The 21,123-nt window shown below is 38.1% G+C and overlaps 1 long non-coding RNA gene across 3 annotated transcripts in view; it reads left to right on the forward strand.

Moving 5' to 3' along the window:
- Positions 1 to 311: 311 nt before the first annotated feature.
- LOC126941272 (uncharacterized) overlaps positions 312 to 21,123 on the forward strand; it is a 199,132-nt gene continuing 178,320 nt past the window's right edge. For all 3 annotated transcript variants that reach the window (XR_007721219.1, XR_007721220.1, XR_007721221.1), the window contains exon 1: positions 312 to 1,281. This is a non-coding gene — a long non-coding RNA (uncharacterized LOC126941272). The remainder of the gene's footprint in view (positions 1,282 to 21,123) is intronic.

Raw genomic sequence — 21,123 nt, forward strand, 5'->3', positions numbered from 1 at the left:
TCCTGAATTAGCCAGAGGGAAGGCTGGATACCAGTTGTGTACACTTCTTGTCTCCCCATTGGGTACCTGTGAGGAAGCTGTGGTCTGCGAGGGATCCTAAGAAACATCTTCCCTGTTTATGAGGGATTCAGCACAAACACGTTGATACCAAATCAGTGTTCAGCTGCCATTGTGCCTGGCTGAGGCTTGCAATTCCCACTCAGTAGGCTAATGAGATTCTGGGTACACAGAATCCGGTGAGAAGGGCACGTGCATTCTCTCCAGAACGCCGGAAAGGAAGTCAGTCTGAAGTCCGGCCGGACGGGAATTGGACAGACACACTTCCGGCTACGTACGGGCGTCATAACGGCGATTAAAATTGTTCACCGTTCCTTTGAGTTCGTTGTAGATTCTGGAGATTAGTCGTTCGTTGGAGGTATAGATTGTGAAGATTTTTTCCAATTCATCACCGTTTTTTAGAGTTTTTCTCACTGAGTATTGACTAATGGAACCTCGCCCTGCAACGTGGATAGAGGGACGGGTCGGAAGTGGCTCGGGCGGGGGATCTGCAGGAGAAGAACTGAGACTCCTGAGTGCAGCATCTTGTCCAAGAGGTTTCATCCCAATGCATAGGGAACATCCGCATTGTGATGTTTAGCTCTCAGCTTCTAACTTGGGCGTTCTAGCGTCTGTATTTCTCATTTAATGTTTTATGGGCACACATGCAGAGGAGTTTTCGTCACTCAAAAGCCCGACGACTTCCCCTGCCAACCCGTTGGAATGAAAAGAAACCTCGATAACCTCTTACACACATGGAAATGGAACCCTGAGCAGAGGTAAAGACCTAGCAGTGATCACTCTTTTGGCGACTTGGAAATCGGGGTGAGCTTTTATCCATTACCTGTGCCCCGTTGTTAGGGGTCGACTGCTGCTGTTCTTCCTTGGAAACTGGCTCCCGTGCATTTCGGGGCTGGGATGTTGTTAAAGCATTCACAGCCCTCAGAGCACATGGTGGGGGAGTTGGAAAATGAAGCAGGACCTTCCTCTTTGTAGCAGACTTATTTCCGGGGAAGCTGATGGTTGGGGCCACAAAACGATTTCAGTGTAGGGTCATCATGACTCATTTGGACATCCTATTTTCTCTCCTTATGTGTGAGATTGTGGTGGGTATCTGTACAGCCTAAGGACCTTGGGTGGACCTGGCCAGCAATGAGACTACTATTGACAATGCATCACGTGATGTCAGTAGGGCAAGCATAGATCAGCTGCGGATCAACCTTCCTGCCTGGTGTGCATGAAAATGTAGGTTATGTGCTTCCTTCAGCCCCAACCCTGTTGTCCACACCAGAATCTGGAAATAATCTCATTGGAATTGGGAGAATGATTGATGATACTCAGTGGTGAGTGTTTTAATATCTACAATTTTTTAAATAGTCTAGCACCTAAAGAAAAAAATGATCCTTTCTTCAGTACTTGGCTATTTGTGGCAAACTTTAAGAAGGTGGAACCATTTACCATCACAAAAATATTAATTCTATTAAGTATACACCCATTAGAATTACCAGAGGCGTGAGGAGTTAACTGCTTAGCAGAGCAAATAGGCCTGAATGGGGTTACATGCAAAATGAAACAAAATTCCCCATGCTTGTTCTCTTGAGTGTCAACACCTTAAGCTTCATAAAAATTCCACTAGTTGAGCTTGGAGGAGAAACCAGAGTTGGAATGATCTTTGAAGAATGAATCCACCTCTCGCTCTGGGATTCTTTACAGAATGTCTTATGTTTAAGTCTCAGGTGCATCCATATCAACTTGTTTTCAAAATAGGTAAATATCTTAAAGTATTTTGTAAAATGCAGAAAATCTATTGCATTATGAGAAAAAGTATGGAGGTCACACTGTATCTCTAAACTAGATGTGGAAATCAGTATTTGTTGAATTGATTGGAATATATATTGATTTAATAGTTTTGCTACATGCCTAGTATAAATTGAGGGAGATATTTGGAAGTAAGGAAGATGTTTCGTTAAATTTGTTTATTTAACAAGTGCTAATTACTGGAGGTTTGAAAATTATAACATACTATCTCTGCCCTCAAGGATTTAATAGGCTAAATTTTGGGAGTGGAGAAGGTGGAAATATAAACACAGATATCAAACGAATTGTCATGTGTTATAATAGTTTAGTGTATTTGGTTAAAATGAATTCATAAAGGTTATTTATCATTTCATCTGGAAGAGTTAATAGGAAAAAGACAGCATTTGGCTAAGGTCTTGTAGAGTGAGAATTGTTTGAGGGGGATGAGGAGAAAGTGTAAGTAATTAGGTATTTAGATAGAGGAACATTGGTTTCAAATTTGTTAAATGCACGTTTTTACCCTGGCAAACTAAGTATTCCTGCCATTTCACATGGATGAGAACAATTTCTGTGTTTGCTTTTCATGTTTCTTTATCAGCAAATCCTAGGCATTTCCCACACAGCACACGTAGGGGGCACTACAGTTTGAGACTTCACATAAAAGCCTTTTCACATCACCCTATGTGGTGGCAACATTATTTGACAAAAATCTGTTTAACATGGGCCCTTCCAAACATTCAGTCAACTGTCCAGAGCCCACGCATAGCTGATTTGGGTTGGCTATTTCTTGGATCACAAAATGACACTGATAAAAAGTAAAAAAAAAAAAAAAAAAAAAAAAAAAAAAAAAAAATTAAGATTCATTAGATTCATTTAAGCAACAATTAGGAGGAGTAGTATGCAAAGTCACTATTTCTGAGAGGGGTATTGTCTCATGTGCTTTATGATATGGTAGTCTGGAAATCAAAAGATTGAAGTTCTATTCCCTCCTTTCCCCATTAGAGCTGGTGCCTTACATACCACATGCAGCATCTGTGAGCCTCAGTTTTCTGCATGGAAATGAAATCCATAATAAACGAGTTGTATTGAGTTTATTATACCGCCATCTAGGAGGTATGCAGAAACATTTTAGAAACCAGAAATACTATCATCGCCATTAATCACAAGAAGAATAATTACTATTTGGAATGTCAGGAATGACAATCTAGGAATATTTCTTAATTTTAAAATGCTGAAACATCAAAGAGGGGTTCATTTCCTATGAAATCCTAGATTTGATTTACTTTAAAAGTTACCCATTTACCCAAGCATGAATACAGCTTTGCATGGCACACAATGCCAATAGGGGGATTGTAAAATCAAATATGCATATTTTAGAATTTTAAATTTGCAGTATGTTAGATCTTGAATTTATCTTTCCAAAGCAGCATATGGGGATGAGATATTTAGATATGAAAAATAACCCACACTTCAGAATGTTTGGTGTAACAATGCTAATTCCCTACTCAGTTGATTGGGATGCGATGATTTCATGAAAATGTCAGAGCAGGTGTATGGAAAAGACATTATGGTGTCAAAATGAGATGAAACAATGTTAATTTGTGTGTGGAAAGTCTGTGTCTCTGCCAAGATGAAATAGAACCCTGTATTCAGCCATGTTGAGCCTTGGTGCACCAGGGCTTGGAGGCCTGGCGTGGAAGGCCCCAGAACGCCCAAGGATATGACATCCCAAAAGGAACAAGATTTATTTCCTTCTTCCCACTTCGGGGCTAAGCATAAAGAGAGGTAACAGCGTTTGAGGAATTAGAGCATGGCACCAAAGTTGCTTGTGCTGCGACAGTCCCAGAGTGTGCCAGGTAATCCAGTGCACAGGAGGTCCAGCAGGATGGAGGGAGTGGAGGAAGAGGAGGCGAGTGGAGGGAAACTGTTTTCTGGCCACCAATATGGATTGGGTGTACATGTTTGAGGCTCATACTTCTTTGTAAATTGATGTATTTCTTTAGTGTGAATGTCCATGAGTGTTAAAATGTGTTCAGCACCTCTGTGACGTCTGGGAGTCTGAATTTGCAGAACAAAGCTGAGTATTAATTCCAGTTTGGTCATTAATTTGGCCTCGATAGAACACTACAGTAAAACTAACATTTGACTAGGACCCAGAATAGAAGAAGGAGCCAAAGATATGAAAGGAAAATAGTAATTCTAAGTGCTTTGAAATCTATAGCATTTTTTTAAAGATTGTTTTTTTTCCTCCCCTTAGATTTTTCACAGTCTCTGTTCCCACTTCATTATTTAATACAGCTTGTCTGGAGTTGACCAGCAGTCTTAAAGAAGGTCAAGTCTTCACTTTCCATTCAAGAAATAAGACCCTCCTAGGACCTTCTAAATATTTCTGTTTTCCATCTAACAAGAATGACCATATGCTGTAATGGAACAGTGATCCGACTGGTTTTAGGAGTCCTTGATTTTAGTGCTGACGTTGATAGGGACTGACTTATGTGACCTTGAGATGTTACTTCTCTGGATTTTGCTTTTTTCATCTGTAGATTTGGGGCAGGCTGGAGTGCTGGTCTAGATGACCCTCAAGGATACCTCCCACAATCTTCCTCAGTTCTATGCAACTTTTCTAAGGTCAGGCATCCACTGATAACCTGCAAATGAATGAAAGTGTAATTAGTGAGTTTGTTATAGGCAACGCAGTCTAGACTATTAATGCAAAAATAAAAGTGCAAAATTTTGGAGATTGCCCATCTTCGGTTTTGCTTTCCATTATCATCGTGTTTGCAAATGTGCTTCTCAATTTTGAGCATCCATCATGGGAGATATGGTTCCTGAGTCAGCTTACAGACTGCACTCTTGGAAGGGCTGGCTTGGTGCATCCATGTAGGGGCCCATCACATGTATCTTTTAGTCCAGACCGTGGATATCGAATTCCTCTGTTTATCTTTAGGGTGCAGTTTTTAGAGGGGCATTTCTCTTCTTTGTTTTGAGAGGTATTTATTCTAGCTTCCCTTCATCCCTCATCTTCTTCCTCCAATTTGAGTTTTAAATGTGCTCCCAGGAGTTTTGGGACCAGTGAATTTCCTTCTTCTCAGTCTCATTCTCCATCCCTTCCTCTGCAGGTGGAGGGAGTTGATGTGGTGGAGAAATGCCTTTCAATATTTTTTACTGCAATATTAACTCATGTCGGATATAACAAGTAACTGTGCAATGAAATGAACTCAGGAACAGCAAAGCCATTAAGAAAATGTGCCATTAGGGAAAGGGCTAGGGTTTCCCATGGAAGAGATTCACCAGGCATATACTTGCACATGTTCGAGGAAATGATTCAAATGTTTATAGCCCTTATAATTATGTTCCTTTTAAGAAGTAGAGACTTTTGGAGCCAGAAACATTTTCCTAATTCACTTTATTGGTAATGAGTTTTACTTTTAAAATTTTGATGTGATGAAATCTAAATTCAAATATTCAGATGTAAGGGTATATGTAGACATATGTGCATTTGTATGAAGAGAAAACTTTGTGATGGAACCATCAATCTGATAGAATATGATGCCAGCTTTGTTCTATTCATTCTTCTTTTTCTTTGTCTTTTTTTGGAAAATATGAAAGCTAAAGCTTTTAGGTTTTGTTCAAACCTGTAAAAGCACATATCAAATATTTTCTTATTTCCTTTCATAATACCATAAGAGAGGGTGTTTTATCTTTTTTTCTGCAACTTAACATAAGTAGAAATTGTCAGTTTAAAATTGACAGGTATTTGTTACAGTCAACAATGAATTGTTCAAATTTGGGATCACCCGCCATCATCGGCAGTGTCTGTCAGGTGTCACAACAGAAGGAACACTGATTAAACGATGATGAAAAATACAATAATTTGGAGCCCTGTGGGTAAGACGTGAAAGGCATCTGGTGTTTGCTGATGAAGGCACACCCTCCACTACCTGCAGGCATGCTCAGGTTCCGGGATAGGGGCTCCAATGCTGTCTATGATGAAAGCTCCATCCCTCCACGTCTCTCTGGTGTGGTGTGTGGGCCTTTCAGTCAGGTTTGCAGGCGGGGTATATAGGTCTGTGGGAAATGGGTGAGAGTCCCCTTGCATTAGGAAAGCAACAGAGGAATGTAAGGTCAATGAGTCACTTGCCCACGAGGCAGGGTTGATGTGAAGTTTTTATTTCGGTCCTTTAGGTGCATGGGAGTGCCCAACATCAGTATTCTGTCCCTTGGCACCATACTTTTGATTATACCTATGAGCAACTGTATTGGTATATGGGGTTTCTTTTTATTTTCCATCTTTTTTCGTTTTCATTTTCGTTTTCTTTTATTTTTAAATTTTACTTTAAGTTCCCAGATACATGTGCAGAATGTGCACGTTTGTTACATAGGTGTACATGTGCTATGGTGGCTTGCTGCACCTGTGAACCCATCATCTAGGACTTAAGCTCTGCATGCATTAGGTATTTGTGCTAATGTCCTCCCTCCCTTTGTCCCTAGCCCCCAGCAGGCCCGGTGTGTGATGGTCCCCTGCCTGTGTCCGTGTGTTCTCACTGTTCAACTCCAACTTATGAGTGAGAAAATGCAGTGTTTAGTTTTCTGTTCCTGTGTTTGTTTGCTGAGAATGATGGTTTCCAGCTTCATCCATGTCTCTGCAAAGGACATGAACTCATCCTTTTTTATGGCTACATGGTGTATATTCGCCACATTTCTTTATCTAGTCTATCATTGATGGGCATTTGGGTTGGTTCCGAGTCTTTGCTATTGTGAAAAGTGCTGCAATAAACCTATGTGTGCTTGTGTCTTTATAGTAGAATGATTTATAATCGTTTGGGTACATACCCAGTAATGGGATTGCTGGGTCAAATGATATTTCTGGTTCTATGTCCTTGAGGAATCGCCACACTTTTACACAATGGTTGAACTAATTTATACTCCCACCAACAGTGTAAAAGCATTCCTATTTCTCCACAGCCTCACCAACATCTGTTGTTTCCTGACTTTTTAATAATCGCCACTCTGACTGGCATAAGATGGTATCTGATTGTGGTAGTGTATAGGGTTTCTTAAGAAATACTTTCCTTTCTAATTATACATCAAGCCAAACAACTGTGAAATAAAATTTAATTCAGTGAATTAGAAATGTTTCTTTTTTAAAAGTCTCAGTGAACATTCATGTTCTGTTACATCTTCTAGTAGTTGTTATTGGCCATTTGGTTCATGGAAATTTATGAATCTTCTGAGAAAAAATAACATGATGCAACTGTAATACTAACCTATGGCCGGGGTTGTATTTTCTTCTGAAAAATGCTGAGATGAAAAGGAATATAAAGCTATCCAGTTATGTATTGTAAAAAGGTAATTTTTACAGCTGAGGAGAGAATGGAATGAAGCAGGTAACAAGGTTTATTACAATTAAACATGTTTAGGGGTTTTGTTGAGGTGGGGAAGTGGAGATGGACAGGAGAAGGCGTCCATGAGAGTTACTGGGGGCTGCAACTCTGTTCTCTTTGAGTGATTGGTTCGAGGCATTTTAGTGAAAAGGAATTGATTTCAAGTGATACCAGGAAAGTTTAAAGGGGGAAATCCAAGACTTCTGTCCACTTTATACTTAAGAAATTTGAGATATCTTTGAGGTGTCTAATTAGATATGTCAAGTAAGCAATTATAGATACAAATCTGGGACTTGGATGAAAGCCCTGAGCTTAAGATCAAATTTGGAACTTGCCTGCATTACAGTGGTATTTACATTCTAGGGAATTGGTACCATATCCCCAAGTAGCCCATGTAGAGAGGAAAGAGGACCCAGCACTGAGCCCTGCAGATGAAAGCAGTTAAAGTTTGAGCCAAAGAAAAGGAACCACCAGAGGACAGAGGAGGGGCCTGCAGGCGAGGAGAAGAGATCAGGAGGGGCCTGCCAGGCAGGAGAACCAGGAACAGGTGACGCGGTGTTGCTGAAGTCAAAGAAAAGCTGTGTCTGGAAGTACAAAGGTAGCATTTCAAACAGTAAACATTTCAAAAGTTTGATAAAACCCAGTGTTGGTTAGACTGTCATGAAATAGCTCTCTCATACCACTGCTAGGCACAAAAGTGTATGTAGATGATGCTCATTTGTTTATTGTAACATTGTTTGCGATAGCAACACAGAGCAAAGCAAAATGCATAAGGAGTCTAGGAGCAGCCCTAAGATCTGCGGGGAGGAGAATGGTGAAACAGGTGATGAGACCCACACATGACTGATGACATGTGGTCTTTAAAGAAAAGACTGAGCTGATTGGAAGAAAAATCTCCAGGAAAGATTTTTAAGAAAACAAAAGCAAGGTGTAAAACAACATGTATCATATGATCTCATTTGTGTTAAAAAAGTAAAACTTGGCCAGGCACGGTGGCTCATGCCTGTAATCCCAGCACTTTGGGAGGCTGAGGTGGGCAGATGATGAGGTCTAGAGATCGAGACTATCCTGGCCAACACGGTGAAACCCCTTCTCTACTAAAAATACAAAAATTAGCTGGGCATGGTGCTGTGTGCCTGTAGTCCCAGCTACTCAGGAGGCTGAGGCAGGAGAATCGCTTGAACCCAGGAGGCGAAGCTTGCAGTGAGCTGAGATCCCGCCACTGCAGTCCAACCTGGTGACAGAGTGAGGCTCCGTCTCAAAAACAAAAAACAAAAAACATTAAAAGGTACACAAACAGTGGTGCATATTTCACATGGAAGAATGAAGAGCCTGTTTATTATGTTTATTACTTGGGAGTGGATCTGGGCATAGACATGGTGAAGAGGGGAATTCTGATTTTGATTTTATGTTTTCACATACTGTTTGACTTTTTGACCATATGGGTGCACTGCTTTTGTAAATAAAAGCCGAAATAATTTTAAAAACTCTTTTGTTTTGAAATAAGAATGATTCATAGGAGGTTGCAAAGACAGTACAAAGAGTCCTAGGTACCTTTCACCAAGCTTTCCCCAGTGGTAACATCCCATCACATCAAAACAAGAAACCTGTACCGGCACAATGTGTGTGTATGATTCCATTTCATTTTGTCACTTTATCATTTTATATAGATTTATGCAGTGGCCACCATCAAGATACAGAATTATTCTATCACCATGAAGGCTTCCTGTTACTACCTCTTTGTAATTATTTCTACCCCTCCCTTTCCAATCCCTAACCTTGGCAACCACTAATCTATTTTCTGTCTCTATAATTTTGCCATTTTGAGCATGTTACATAAGTGGTATCATATAGCGTGCAGCTTTTTGAAATTGGCTTTTATTTCTCACTCTGCATAATACCCTAATGCTCTTGAAATCATTCAAGTTGTATGTATCCATAGTTTGTGCTTTTTCATAGCAGAGTACTTTTCCATGGTATAGCTGTACCACAGTTGTTCACCTATTAACGTAACATTTTGGTTGTTTCCAGTTCTTGATTAGTGAAAATAAAGCTTCTATGAATAATTGTGTATATGTTTTTGTAGAGACATAAATATTTCTCTGGGATAAATGCAAAAAGTGCAATTGCTGGATCACAAGGTAAGTATATATTCAGTTTTTAAAGAAACTGCCAAACTATTTTCCAGAGTAACTGTACTCTTTTACAATGTATGAAAAATCCAGTTTTTCTGCATCTTCACCAGAATTTGGTGTTGTCACTGATTTTTATTTTAGTGATTATAATAGGAATATAGTCACATATCATCATGGTCTTATTTGCATTTTTTTATTGGCTAGTGATGTTGAATAACTTTTCATGTGCTTAAGTTGCCACCCATGTATCCTATTTGGTGGCATGTCTCTTAATGTCTTTTGCTATTTTCTACTTCAATTGTTTTTTTCCTAGTGGTGAGTTTGAGAGTTCTTTATATATTCTAGGTATGACCCCTTAGTTCAATGTATTTGCAAATATATTCTCCCAGTCTATAGCTTGTATTTTCATCCTCTTAAAAGGGTCTTTTGTGATAAAGAGTTTTTAATTTTATGCAAGTCCAATTTATTGAAATTTTTCTTTTATAGGTGTGGGTGTTATGTCTAAGAACTCTTTGAGAAACCTTAGATCTCAAAGATTTTCTCCTGTTTTCTCCTAAAAGTTTTATAGTTTTATATTTACATTTACATCTATGATACTGTTGAATTAATTTTTATATTATGTTGGTGCAAAAGTAATTGTGGTTTTGCCATTACATTACTTTTAATGGCAAAAGCGCAATTACTTTTGCACCAACCTAATATAAGATGTGAGATTTAGCTTGAGGTCTATTTTTTTTTCTTTTAACCTCTGGATATCCAATTCCTCCCACACCTTTTGTTGAGAAAACTATTCTTTATCCATTGAATTGCTTTTGCACCTTTGTAAAAAATCAGTTGGCCATACTCCTGGGGGTAATTCTGTATTCTCTATTTTGTTTTATTGATTTATTTCTCTGTCAATACCACAGTCTTGATTACTGTAGCTGTAAAGTAAGTAATGATAGCATTTTGTGTGATTCCATCCAGCTTATTTTTCATGATTGTTATCACTGGTCTAGGGCTTGTGGCCTTCTTATAAATTTTAGAATAATCTTTTATATTTTTGTAAAAAATTCTGCTGAGATTTTGATAGGAATTGCATTAAATGTGAATATCAATCAGGGAAGAGTTGGTATATTTATGTTAAGTCTTCCAATCCATGAATATGGTATGTCTCTCCTTTATTTAGATATTGATTAAATTTTTTCATCAGTATTTCCGAGTTTTTAACATATAAATTCTGTGTATGTTTTGGTAGATTTACACTTAAGTATTTATTATTCATTACCAATGATTTCAAAATATCATTCTTTTTTGAATGATTCCAAATGGTAGTGTAATTTTAGTTTCTTTCCACATGTTCATTGCTACTGTATAGTAGTACAAATGGTTTTGTATGCTGTTCTTGTATCCTGTGAGCTTACTGAATTCACATGTTAGCTGTAAAGGGTTGTTTTTGGTCAATATCTTGGGATTTCTACATAGAAATTCTGCAAATATGGGCAGTTTTATTTCTTTCTTTTCTGCCTGCATGCCTATTATTTCCTTTTGTTGCTTTACTGTGCTGGTTAGAACTTCTGGCATGTTGTTGAATAGCAGTGGTGAAAACAGATATCCTTGCCTTGCCCTCAATTTTAGCAGGGAAAGCATTCAGTATTTCAAAATGAAGTACAATGTTAATTGCAGTTTTTTTTTTTTTTTGGTGGATGCTCTTTATGAAGCTGAGGAAGACCCTCTTTATTCCTGGTTTTATGCGAGGCTTTTTTATAAATCGTTGTCCAATTTCGTCAAAAAAATTTTTGCATCAATTGATATAAACATGTGATCTTTCTTCTGTACCTTGTTAGTATGGTGGATTACTATCTTAGTACATTTGAGCTGCTATAACGAAATACCATAAATGTGTCACTTATAAACAACAGAAATTTATTTGTCACAGTTCTGAAGGCTGAGAAGTCCAAAATCAAGGCACTGGCAGAGTTAGTGACTGGTGAGGGCCCACTTTCTGTTTCATAGAAAGCATCTTCTCACTGTATCCTCACATGGTAGAAGGGATGAGGGAGTTCTCTGGAATCTGTGTATCATTCACAAGGGATCTACCCTTATGACCTAATAACTTTCAAAGGCCCATCTCCAAATACCATCACTTTGAGGGCTCTGCTTTCATGACTTAATAATTTCTAAAGGCACACCTCCCAATACCATCATTTTGAGTGTTAAGATTTAGCATATTAATTTTGAGGGAGATATAAACATTCAGTCTATAACAATAATATTGATTGATTTTCAAATATTAAACTAGAATAAACTTCTGGAGCTAAACTCCTGGAACTCCTGGAATAAACTTCTCATGATCATTACACACACACACATTTTAGATTTTTGTTTTACTGAATTCTATTTGATAATATTTTCTTAAAGATCTTTCAGTTTATATTCATGAGTGATATTGGTCTACAGTTTTCTTTTTTTACTCTGTCTCTGATTTTAGTATCAAGACACTACTGACTTCATAAAATGAAGTGGGAAGAATTTCTTTCTCTTCTATCTTCTGGAAGAAATTGTGTAGTATTGGTGTGAATTTTTTAAATACTTGCTAGATTTTGCTAGTAAAATAATCTGGACCAGGAGATATCTTTTTAAGAGTTTCAAATAAGAAATCCTATTTCTTAAATTGTTATTGGGTTATGCAACTATTTTATATTGACTGAGCTGTGGCAGTTTGTATATTTTGAAGAAGTTGGTCCATTTTATCTGTGTTGTCAGGTTGATGTTGCAGAGTTGTATGTGGTATTCCCTTATTATTATTTTAATGTCTGCAGAATCTGTATTACTATCCACTGTTCTATTCCTGATATTAATCATTTAATATGAATAATTTTTATGTTTTTCAGTTAGCAAGAACTTTGACATTTTTCCTAATATTTTCAAATAACTATCTCATAATTTCACTAATTTTCTGTATTGTTTTGCAGTTTTTAATCTCATTGATCTCCACTCTTGTCTTTATTATTTCTTTCCTTCTGCTTGTTTTAGGTTATTTTGCTATTCGGTTTTCTAGTTTTTTGACATGAGTGCTTAGATTACTGATTAAAGTATTTTCCTCTTTTCTAATGTAAGCATTTAGTTCAATATATTTCTCTTATCTTACTGCTGTAGCTGCATCTCACTAATTTTAATATAGTTTCATTTTGTTTAGTTCAGTGTATTTTTAAATTTTCCTTGAGATTTTGTCTTTGTTCCATGGATTATTTAAAATATTTTTATTTGTTAGTTTCTAAGTGTTTGGAGGCTTTCTTTTTATTGTTCTATTGATTGATTTCTATTTGATTATAGTTTCTGATTTGAGTGTAGTCAGAGAACATGTACTATATGATTTAATTCTCTTAAATTTGGCAAGGTTTATTTTATGGCTCAAGATATAGCCCATCTTGGCATAGGGCACTTGAGAAGAATGTGCATGCTGTTGTTGGGTGGAATGTTCTAAAAATACGGATTAGACCCTATTGGTTGATAATGTTGAATTCATCTATATCCTTACTAATTCTCTGTCTTGTTTCTCTGTCAGTTGTTGAGAGTGAAATGATGAATTCTTCAATTATAATTTTGGATTTGTATATTTCTACTTTCAAGTCTATCAGTTTTTGTTTTATATATTTTGCAGTTTTATTGTTTGGTGCATACACATTTATAATTTCTATTTTTCTGTGTGGATTAACATTTTATTCTCATATATACATGTATAATACACATATACATTATATGTGCCTTATGTATATATATTCCATATATGTTATATATGTATATGTGTACACACACATATAATGCACATTACACACATATATATAATTACCAGGAAAATTATCAGTATATTACATAGTATACATTAGTATATCATTGCATATTTACTGGTGGCGTCCCTTTCTGTCCCTAGTAATTTTCTTTATTCTGAAATATACTTTATGTGATATGAATATAGTCACTTCCTGATTCCTTTTGATTGATGTTTGGATGGCATATCTTTCATTTTACTTTCATCTTGCTTACACTGTTTTACTAAATGTGAATTCATTGTTGACAACATATGGTTGGGTTATGTATTTTAATACACTCTGGAAATCTCAGTCATTTTTGTTAAAGTAACTTTATTAAGGTATGACTGACATGTAAAAAGCTTACATATTTTATGTATACAACACAGTGAGTTTGGGGATAAATACACACCTGTGAAACTATCATCACTATCAGGGCTATAAACATATCCATCACCTCTCAAAAGGTCTTCATGCCCCCTTTATTATCATTATAAGTTTTAAAGCAAATTTTAAGTATACAATACAGTATTGCTAGCTATAGGTATTATGCTATATAGTAGACTTTCAGAACTTATTTATCCTGCATAACTGAAACTTTGTACCCTTTGACCATCACCTGCCCTTTTCCTCCTCCTTCTAGCCCCTGGAAATCATCACTGTATTCTATGTTTCTATAAGTATGACTATTTAGATTTCACATATACGTGAGGTCGTGCAGTATTTGTCTTTTTTTGTGTGGCTTATTTCAGTTAGCATAGTGTCGTCCAGGTCCATTCATAATGTCACAAAAGGCAGAAAGTCTCAGTCTTAATTGGTATACTTAGACCACTTACAGTTAATGTAATCACTTATGTGTCAGGGCATATGTCTGTCATTTTATTTTTTTGTTTGTCTTTCTTGGTTTTGTTTCTCTGTTGTCTTCTTTCTACTTTTCCATGGGTAACTTGAAAACTCTTTAGAATTCCATTTCTGTTTATTTATAGTTTTTTAGTGATTTCTTTGCATGCCTTCTTTAATGATTGCTCTAGGCATTACATTATATATGTAACTTAAAGTCTACAGGTGTTGTCATTTTACCAGTTTGAGTGAACTGTATATTGTATACTGTTTAAAGAACTTCCTGCCGGGCTTGGTGGCTCACTTCTGTAATCCCAGCACTTTGGGAGGCCGAGGTGGGTGCATCACGAGGTCAGGAGATCGAGACCACGGTGAAACCCTGTCTCTACTAAAAATACAAAGAATTAGCTGGGCGTGGTGGCAGGTGCCTGTAGTCCCAGCTACTTGGGAGGCTGAGGCAGGAGAATGGTGTGAACCCTGGTGACAGAGCTTGCAGTGAGCTGAGATCGTGCCACTGCACTCCAGAATGGGCAACACAGCGAGACTCCCTCTAAAAAATAAAAAATAAAAAAATAAAGAACTTCCTATAGACATTTTCTAAGGAGAGGTCTGTTGGCAACAAATTCTTTTAGCTATTTAGCTATTTTTCATCTGAAAGTATTTAGTTTCTCCTTCATTCCTGGATATAGAATTATGAGTTGACAGTTCTTTTCTTTCAGAACCTGAAAAATGTCATGACAATTTCTTCTGGACTACATGGTTCCTTATCAGAAATCTGCTATCTTTTCAATTGTTTTTTCCCCTTATGTAAGATGTCATTTCATTCCTGCTGCAGTTTTTTTTTTCCCTCTAGTTTTCAGAATTTGACTATGATATATCTTCTCATGGATTTCATTGGGTTTGTCTTGTTTGGGAATTTTCTCTGCTTCTTGAATTCATAGGTTTATGTCTGTGCAACTTTGGGATATTTTTCGGTTATTATCTTACTGAGTAAACTCTACCTTCTCTCTCCTCTCCTTCCCAGACTCTGGCACCATGACTATTAGCTATTTAGTCATAGCAACAGGCTGTTTGTTTTTCAGGCTGCTTTTTCTCTGTTGTTCCAAAGGAATAGTTTCTATTGTTTTATATTCAAGTTCACCAATTCTTTCCTCTGTCCCTTCCATTTTGCTGTTGAGCCTATCCATTCAGTTTTTAAGTTTTAGTTGTTTTCTTCAGTTCTACAGTTTTTATTTAGCTCTTCTTTATGTGTTCTGTTGTTTTGCTGAGACTTTCTTATTTTTTTTTCAAAGTGTACATGCTCATTGAAGTATTATTATGATGACTACTTCAAAATCTTTCACAGATAATTCTAACATCTGTACCATCTCAATATTGGTGTCTGTTGATTGTATTTTCTTATTGAAATTGAGATATTCTTGGTTTTCTTATGATGAATAAGTATTGGTTACAACCTATGCATTTGTGTAGTATGTTATGAGTCTCTGGACCCCATTTAAGTCTTCTATTTTAGCAGACCTTCTCTGACACTTCTATGCCACAGGAAGGAAGGGTGGGGATGCCACTCATTACAATCAGGTAGGGTGGAAGTCCAAGTTCCCCACTTGGTCTCTGTTGATAGAAGAAGAGGTAAAGGCATCTCATTACTGATAAATGTGGTTGGGAGCTCCAACTCCCCACTAGGTTTTGCAGATACCACTTGGCTGAGAGGGGCAGTGTGCTTGTCTCTGCACACTATATGGCCTTCACTGACATTATGGTAGGATGGTTTTGTTCCTATTGTTTAGTGATAAAAATCCTGACTGTCCAGGAGGTCACTTCTGATACCATGCCTCTGGGGAGGGGAAGGTTTCTTTGTTACCATGGGTGAACTGGAAGTCCAGACTCACCATTTGGCCTTCCTAGGCAACACCATGGAACAGGGTTTGGGTGCCTCATTATGGCTCTGTCATGATAGAAGTCCAAACTTTCCATGTGTTGGCAGGGGTGGGAGTGGACTGCAGTTTTTTTTTGTGGTATTTGGCTGGAATAAAATGAGTTTCATTTAAGAGTTTTCACTCTTATTAAGCAGTGCGTCCTCTGGTCCTTTGTCTGTGGGGAACAAGCCTTCCTGTCTGTTTCTTTCCATGTGCCCATTGATATTTATGGGTTTCTGGCTTTTCTAGTAACAAGTCTAGTATATATGAGGTTAAAAACCAAATAAATAAATCACCACCACCAACAAAAACCACCACTGTGTGTTTCCTGGGGTTCTGAGCTCCTGCTGGTGGTCTGCTTTCTTCTCTCCAACTTTTAGAGTCTTTTGAAGTTTGCTTTATATGTAATGTGCAGGAATTTTATCTGCTCTTAGCAGGATGAATAGAAAAAATAAGACTGCTTCCTATTTCCGCAAGTGGAATATTCAAGAATAATTTTAAATGAGTAGCTTATGATATTATATTAGCTGCTGATTATGTCAGTACTTCCCTATTAGCACACCTGTCTTTATAAGTGTTGGAAGACTATTTTCTCCTTCTTTCCTTCCTTTCTTCCTATAGTTCTCCTTTAGTTTTTCATCCTTCCTTTCATTTCTTTTTTCTCATCATCCCCCAATTTTTGTTGTTCCTTTGCTTCCTTTGTATTTTTTCTTTGAAAAGAATTCAGAACAGGTAATAACAAAAGATACTAACAAAACTGCTATTTAAATTTTTGAAGTTAAAAATGTTTCCATTTTTCTGAATAATAAAAAAAAACTCTGGTTTTTTCCATGGTTCAGAATAACCTGGATGTACAGTTGTTTTCTTAGTGTGAGATTAGAGAGCTTTCAACAGAAAAAGAATAAAGGTTTGATTAAATGATCACCTTCTAAATCAAGGAATCTTTTGTTGTTGTTGTTTTTGATGATGATTGATTTACTTTGACTCTATTTTTATGTTAACAATCTTAGTAGGTTTCATTTTTAGCCTTTTAAAAGTCATTGCTCCCCTGCACATCACCTTTCAGTAAAGCACAACCATCCCCCCGTGTCACGCTTTCCTTCCTAAGTGTAAATGAGGGACTTCTAGATGTGGAATTTATACTTATTTTATTCTTGAGATAACATCAGCCCAGTGAAGTAGGAGTTACTTTAGTACTGAATTTATCACAGGTGATAAATAAAGTTAGGCAGGTAGGATTTTGATATGGGACTCTTTGCTGTCTCTCACTTCACCCAGTTTTGTGGCGTGGCATTTAATTCCCCTACTTGCCTAGTGATTTTCTAAAATTTTCTTGCATTTTAATTCAAGCTTAAGGCTGGATAGTCTCTCCATCCAAGGTGTTTCAGCAAGCAGGCGAGGAAATGCTTACATTCTTTTTACACACAAACCAGTCATGTCATGTCATAGCCATGAGTTGGGACTGGAGATTATCCTCTCTTCTGGTGCGTGAGACCCACCCTAATACAGGACTAATGTAAAATACATTACAAGTACGTGCACAAAATGGCAACCCCACTTAGGGACTACTGTATCTCTGGAGCCTGGCCCAGGGTATGAATGAAGCATATAACACCTACATCCTAATTTAAGAAAAAATATATATATACTGATAATACCACAGTTACATTATAACAAAGGATAAAGAACTCCATGCAAATACTTGTCCTCAGGGAAATTGCACTCTAATGAAAACAAAACCCAAGCACATGTGTGCTATCAATTTGTGTTTTAAAATGACGTTTTCTCTTTCAGAATTGTGTTGCAACTATTCCTTGATTCATTCATCTATCCAGTTCAAAATATCAAGAAACACAGAAGTGAGAGGAACAAGAGAGTTTCTGTTCCAGTAACATTTGTCAAAAGGAGGAAAAAACCTCTTTTTCAGATTGCTTTCATATACAGCCATGAGATGCATGATTTTTCATAGATCAAAAGAGGAGACAAAATGCAGACTTTGTCATCTGTTGGACAGAATGTTCTGATTACTATGGGTGGGGCTTCAGGAGTTAACGGCAAAAGAAATGAGTCTTCCGTGGCATGTTTCAGTCCCCAAACCACCCACTCATCTGACTATGAGGTTTGCTGGAATGAGACTATTCGCAGAGGAAGGGGGGACTTTAGGGACATGGGAAATTGGCCACCTGCAAGAAACGAGCCCCTCGCACAAAGCCCAGTGCAGCAACAACGGACTCAACGAAGGAAGCCAGCCATCCAACGGAGAAAGACCAGCTAGGGAAGGCAGATGACGCTCATCTTCTGTAAATAGCAAGGCTTAAGAAAAATAGTCAATGAGCGCGCTCCCTTTTTGTTTGGCTCTGGTACCATTGACTAGTTGTCTGAAAGTAACCGATTGTATGGAGTGGAACGAGTGGGAACCCGGCCAATATCCCGAGCCAAGAAGTCCAGGCAAGTTATCAAGAAGAGGCTTTTCTTTTTCCCCTCCTCCCCCTCCTTTCTCCTTTTCTTTCTTCTTTTTTAAATTCAGGAACATTTTATTTAAAATGAAATTCCCTTAAAGTTGTGCATTGTCTTTTATTTAAAGATGTAGTATCTCTGAGAATAAAGAAAGGAAGGGAGGAAATTAAAAAGCAATGAGAGAAGACGTCTGGCAGCTTGGCCTCTCACCAAGTGACCCTTTGATAGACCACATGGGACTCAGAACTATATGAGCCTACCAAGGAAGTGAACGATTTATGGTGCCTTGTTTGGGCTTTTGATAAGTATCTCTGTAAAGTGATGCAAGGAAAAACAACCCGAGACCTACTATAATTGCAGAATTCCTGTAAATTATTTTAAGATGAGAGAGGCCATCAGGACTAGAGAGAAATAGCCCCCAGGCTCAGGATATTTATGTGTATTTCATTTAAAAAATCGGTGCCACAATGTCCCAATGATCATTAAGCAACCTGTCTGGGTGTCCTTCGAAAGCTGGAGGATTTGTTCCCTGAGGAGAATGAGACAGTTATTCATAAGGCAGGGTCTGAGCACCATGGGGCCACGTCCCATGCATGAAACATGAGAATTCCTGGAAACCACTGAAATCACCTGGGTTCATTCTGAGTTGCTTCTATTGGAAAATCTTTTGGAAGAACATGAAGGGGTGTCTTTTGCATTCCCTTGCTAAAAGCTATAGTGTGATATGGTAAAATTTGCTGGTTCACTGAGTGAAGCATCAAGCATTGGCTGAAATCCGGTGTCAAAACATAGGGGATCTTCCTGCTACTTGTAGTTAGTGGGACACTTCTGTATACCTCCTGCAGTGCACAGGACAGCCCCCCACAGTGAGGAATTACCCAGCTATCCAACTTCAAATGTCAATCGTGCCAAGGTTGAAGACCCTGATTTAGGGGCTTCTTTGCAAATCATTGATCTTACTGTCAAGGACTTAATATTCCAGATTGCTGAGAGCATTCTGTCTTTGAAATATCTCTGTTGGATCGTTTGAGAAGCCCTGGTTAGCTCCCATGTAATAGCAGATTGCTGAGAGCATTCTGTCTTTGAAATATCTCTGTTGGATTGTTTGAGAAGCCCTGGTTAGCTCCCATGTTTAAGGAGATCTCACAGGAGTTGTTTTAGAACAAGATTACTTTTGTTCCATGGCCAAAGGCTTCCTCTCCAGAAAGCTACACCCAAATTGAAACCATTTGCTCAGCCAAGGCTTCAGAATCTATCATCGTGGTAGAAAAGCAGAGTTGTCTTTTCATCCCCAGTACAAGGATTCTTATTACAAACAACCACCTATTGTGACACTAATAGCATTGCTGAGGTGGTAACTTCTTTTTATTTTAAAATATTAACGCTTCCAGTCTACTAAGACCATTATAAAGACATGATCATCTGGAAACATCTGCAAGAAAATCTACCAAAATGAAGACACAGTCACAAAATGACCTTCCTCCCACACCCCAGCTCTTGTCATCTTAAAGGCATTCACTCCGTGGAGGTCCCAGGAGGCGAATGGCTTCTCTCATCTTGGGCTGCAGCTTTGCTGATGACTTCTGGCTCCTCATGGAAAACAGAAGTGCAGGGCATGCTTGTCCATTTAGCTCTCTTGCTAAAGCAGATTCGAAGTTAAAAGAAGCAGGCGCTGCCCGTTCTTGTCCAACATTCATGGACAAAGAACTCTGGGCTTCAGTCTTGTCAACCCTCGTGCAGGGCTCTGCTCATTAGCAGGAATCTGCAGATGACTCATGTGTTCCTGGGCATTTGATTTTTTGAGATAGAAGAACCAGCCTGGCTCACTGGCTGGTATGGTGTGGCATGGTTCCTGGCAATGGTGTCTTTGGAGACTGATGAAATTCTTTTAAGATTGATACCTCCATTATGACATATTGAGCACTGTGTGTTTGGGTTGTGTTAAGGAACTACTGCCACCCGAGCACTCTGGTCTTGCTCTCTCCTTTTTTCTTTTAGGCACATTATGTGTTGAGATGTGTTGTTATTGGCAAAGGACACAATATTCACTGATAAGGAAAAAGTAAACTATGCTAATAACATGCAGAATTTAAAGGAAACCCCCAAACCTGAAGTTTTCCCAAATCTCTGGGCTTCCTTAGCCCTGTAAGTGGATCAAACAGCTAGGGGAATTTTTTTTTTTAATTTTTTTTTTTTTTTAATCACAGATCATCCGCCGTGAGCAATTTCCATGGAAGTGGATGTGTTAATGACTCTTATCTTTGTTGAAGTGAAGTTCTTGGTCCCGAATTTGACTGACTCTCAGCTTCCTAGACAGGCCCTTTTCTGGGCATACTAGGACATTGGGCATTTGTTGGAGTTTTCCAATGTCGGTAGCTCCAGGTGTTCAACAAGAGGCATGGCACTGTCAAGTCACCATGGTGTTTATAGAGAAGCACAATAGGGGGCGCCCTACATAAATCTGGTTGAGGGAAAAGCATCACAAGTTAGATAAAATAAGAATACAGAAACAGTACTTGTAGAGTGTGTGTGATTGTGTGTCAAGTGAAGGGAAGACAGAAGAAATGCTGTAAGTTACTAAGAGGGAGAAATTACTAAGGACTGCAGTCATCATGGCAGGCTTCCTGGAGGTGGTGGATGTGGGCTGATGTCCGAAGAAAGTAAGAATCAGATAATCCTAACGAACACCAATGACAAAGCTACCATTTACTGAGATCTCACTGTGAGCCAGGCCATGTTCTAAATACTTAATATGGATATTTTGTTT

Source organism: Macaca thibetana, chromosome 18 (genome assembly GCF_024542745.1).
Source record: "Macaca thibetana thibetana isolate TM-01 chromosome 18, ASM2454274v1, whole genome shotgun sequence".
NCBI classification, from domain to species: Eukaryota; Metazoa; Chordata; class Mammalia; order Primates; family Cercopithecidae; genus Macaca; species Macaca thibetana.